A 4,484-nucleotide genomic window follows, 5' to 3' on the forward strand; every position below is an offset into this window, starting at 1 on the left:
TGGTGTCAAAGTACGGAACACCTAACCAGGAGAGTAAGTAACATTTAACATTTACCTTAAAAATAGGAATGTTATAGGAAGAGTTTAGAAGTTTATACTTCTAAAAGGGCAATAAAACCTGGAGAGTAAGTAACATTTACCTTAAAAATAGGAATGTTATAGGAACAGTTTAGAAGTTTATACTTCTAAAAGGGCAATAAAACCTGGAGAGTAAGTAACATTTAACATAATGGTGTCAAAGTACTGAACACCTAACCTGGAGAGTAAGTACCCAATTAAATGAACAAATGGCACCTACCATGTTAATTTTGTGCACCAATTGTTATGAAGATATATTATAGGTCTAATTAATTTCTGTCATTGGTTCTTTTAGCCTGATGGTAAAACACAATGAGTCAATTGTTGGTAAACTCAATTAATTCATTAGTTTCTGGACACATTAAGGGTTTAGGCATTCTTCTTTTATTGCCAATGTTATATGTATGTTTCTGATGCTCACCAAAGCCTATGTAAAGCGGCTGGGTTCTTAGTCACTATTGGTCCATTTTGGTATTTTTTGAAGCTTCTTTACTTTTTTCATTTTCTTATAGCAACAGTTATATGACTCTGGCATTTGGGAGACACTTTTTGTAATCTGGGCCAAGATAGTATCCACACACCTCATCCTGCCTGTTTGACACCCTGACCCTTATGTCACTCGCTGTCTCTCTGTCTGCCACAGGGAACATACGGAAGTTATCCTATACCATTTTTGCTCTGTGGCTAGCTCAGTAGGATGATTTCATATCTAAACACTCTAGCCATTTATGTATAACTTTATTGCAGTGATGATGCATGTTCAGGGAACTCTAGAACCTGATGCTCATGCAGGCCCATGAAAAGATGCTCAAGTAATTCTGCAATCTAGAATCTCAAATTTATCTAGCAATATTATTGTCTCCTTCCATGAAGCTCAGACAAGGGTATAAATTGCAAGATAGAAAGCTAATTCTTAGGGAGAATTTCCAAAGTTCCCTTGATTTGTTTTTTCTTTCTGATGCTTTTCATGTCTCAGCTCAAATGTGGGTAGACAGATTTATCTACTCTCTCTGTATAATCACAGCAAATTGGAAATTTGCCTATCAATACTCTTGTTAGGATTTTAGCTTTTGAAAATCCAAAAGCTAAGAAAGTCTGTTTTTTTAATTGATGTAAAAATGGCTGAAGGACATCAATGAAAAATTAAAAATGGATAGATAAACTTACCAAAGTATTTCCTAATCAGTATATAATCTTCCTTTACTTCAGATACACTGCACTTCATACTGAGGTTACTTTATAGGTAGTGTTTGGTTTTTAGAAATGTAGGCAGTCTTGCATCTATTAATATTAGTGCAAAGTTGAGATGGAAGATAATCTCCCTTTTGGCTCAGCAACCTGTCTTGCCTTCTCTGTTCTTATTTCCTCAAATAAAATATAGTGCCCAACATATCCTATTTTTCTGGTACTTCAGTCATAACTTTCTGTTCACACGTTCTCTCCTATTTTCCATTCTTAGGGAAATAAATGGGGAGACCTGCCTGAGTTCTCCTACAACGTGGTGGTCTTCAAACCATTGAATACCTTTCTTTACCATGCAGGAAGAAGGCTCTGGCATTCCAAAGGCATGGATAGATTTAAAGGATGTAATTTCCAGACCCACATGTATTATTTCCTAGAACTGACTTGCCTGAGAACTGCCTACTGGCACAGATTTTCTGTTCCCATCTCCTCTCTTACAATTGTCCCTCACCTCTTTTACAGAAGAAAGATGCAACTTTCACTTAATTACCATCATCCTACTGACAAGAGCTATGAAAATCTGGCACCAAACAAAGAGGAAATTGGAGGATGCTACCTTTCTAAATGGTGGTTGCAAGAGCAGAGCAAAGAGAGTGTTAATAGTATTGAAAGATACAAAGCTTTATTTCTTCCTAGTTATATACTTCCTCCTTCTATCTAAAATGAATTAGAACTCTGTTCCTTTCAATACTTCTTATAAATTCTTTATTTTTTTAATTTTAAGAGATTTAATAAAGCCTCTTATCACAAGATAGAAACACATACAAATTAGAAACATGTAACCATACTCTTCTACAATCAAGTTAAAATGTTATATATATATTTTTTGTTTTCATAGCTGAAAACTTCAGATCTTATACTTAACTTAATTATCCTGAACATTTTATTCATTACTCCTGAAAGTATCCAAGGCAGCAAATACCCAGAATGCAAACTATGATATAAAGAAAGTACTAAGTTAAAAAAGAAAATGTGTGGAGAACATCCCTTTCAACCCCCCAATTAAAGGCAAACAATGGCACTTAGATCTTGTTAAACTAGATTGTCTTCAAAAACTGTTAAAATGTAATAAACTCAAGAGAAAAAAAAAACTCTAACTTTTAATAGATGTCCCAAAAGCTTGTCAGTGTTTGAAAATGAATGTTTTCACAAAGGAAAATGTACTTTATATCAAACAAGTTTGAAAAACCCTGTATTGTAAAATAAACAAGACAAAAAGTTGGAAAGTTGGTATGGGTTTATTGACAAAGACAAGTCTTCAGACAGGTATGTAAGGATGTGGTGATTCTTTTCCAGGCATCTTCGCTGCCATTTCATAGGTTGGCAAAACATACTATGAATGTGCTCCAAAGCAGGGTATGCAGAATCCCCAATGTGTTTCTGCTGTTTGTGTATTTATAGCAGTTCCAAACACAGTTGATTAGATAAGCCTTAAAAATAAAGAATAAGGCAAAGAACACAAGAACAGTGAACGGGGGCAGCTGGAGTCCAGAGCCAGGAGGTCTTTATGGTGAAAATCGGGTAATTGATCTAGATATTCTTTGATTCTTGGCAACTGAAAGAACTGAGAGCAATCAGGCAGCTTAGGAAGAAGTAAAAAAAAAAACAACAACAACATCAAAACCCGGTAGCGGAAGAATGGAATAAACTAACCCATTGAATAAGAATTTTCTCTATATTCCACTATTAAACTGATTATAAACATAAGAACAGAGACGGCAAAAAGAACACAGGTATTATCTGCCATTCTCTCAAATGAATAGTAATTGTCAACAACTTCATAACTGAATGTTGACAGATGGCACTGAGTTTGGATGAGACCTCCATGTCAGCAAAATTGCCACCAAGTTTAGCACCGTGTCCCCAGGTCTGATCTCCTGGTGCAGACATGGCAACAGCTGCAGCACCCAGTGCTGTAGAACAAGGCACTGTGGCTCCACTTAAACATCATTGGGAATCTCACAGGCCTTTTTCTTGGGTGGGCCCCGAACAAAGGCTTTTATCCAGCATTTGAACCCCATTAGATCTGTCACTGTGTCCAAAACCAGATGAGGCGTTTTCAAATCTGCCACTGGCCAGGCTCCAACCAGCTACTTCAACCAGCCACTTTGCACCCATGTACTAAGGGCCTAGTGCACCCTTGCTGTACCTCAGTTTACCCTTTCTCCTCCACCTTCCCCGCACACAGGACAATGGAAGAGCAGAATGCTGGGTGGACTCCATTATTGATTGGAAAAACTTAAAGATTGACAAGACGTCATGCCCAATTAAAAGTGCAACTCACTTCAGCTCTTAAGTGAGGTCAACGGTTGACTCAGAGGCCTAGATTAGTTGGAGTGGGTGTAACCTAGAAAGTCACCATATCTTATACAGAATGGTGAGAAAAAAAACAAAATTCATAAGAAAAGGGAGAGACAGGGTGGGTAGCTGGCACAAAAGGCGGAGGACTTTTCTAAGTGATGTCTTTGCTGCATACTGCTTTGGAGGCATCATTGGAGGACTGCTGCGAACACTTTCTTGATACTGTATGTGTGTATGTGTGTGTATCTATACACATTTACACATATATATATGCTAAATGTGCATTTATCTCCTTTGTCTATCCACAGAAGAATTGGAATTCAGAGAGAGAAGATTGTAACAATGACATAAGTCATATGTTGATTTTCACTTAAAATAGTTTTACTTTTTCTGGGAGAGACGTGTCTAATTAGAATGAAAGATGGACAGTGAGGATTAACTTTTACCAGTGGACATTTTTCCTGAGTTGAATAAAATAAAACATTTGGGAAGAATTAGGGAGGGGCTGAGGATAAAGTTCCCAAGGTGTTAAGCAAAGCAATTAAAATTCACTTCAAAAAATTCTAGAAAGTCATCAAAATGTTTCAAGTAAGGAAGAGATAATATATTTTTTTGTCAAAATTACAATAATAATTAGTATGAAGAGGGATGGTCTGCATTATGAAAACAAAGGCCAGTTGGGAGAGGTAAAGAATAATAATAGCTGTACTTAAGTAGTGACAATGGGAAGAGATAAAATGTGTACAAGTTGCAGTTATGAAAGTAGTCTTCTAATTTAACAATTCCATAAGTATTAGGTTAAGTGAGAAGGAAGCTAAAATAACTACTATGGTTTTGGCGATTAGGTATAAGATAATATTAAC

At 36.4% G+C, this 4,484-nt stretch overlaps 1 pseudogene; it reads right to left on the bottom strand.

The window, feature by feature from the left end:
• Positions 1-2,578: 2,578 nt before the first annotated feature.
• LOC129086818 (lysosomal-associated transmembrane protein 4A-like) lies at positions 2,579-3,271 on the bottom strand (annotated as a pseudogene).
• Between the last annotated feature and the right edge of the window lie 1,213 nt (positions 3,272-4,484).

Source organism: Pteronotus mesoamericanus, unplaced genomic scaffold, assembly GCF_021234165.1.
Source record: "Pteronotus mesoamericanus isolate MK-2021 breed Mesoamerican mustached bat unplaced genomic scaffold, CSHL_Meso_final scaffold_45, whole genome shotgun sequence".
NCBI classification, from domain to species: domain Eukaryota; kingdom Metazoa; phylum Chordata; class Mammalia; order Chiroptera; family Mormoopidae; genus Pteronotus; species Pteronotus mesoamericanus.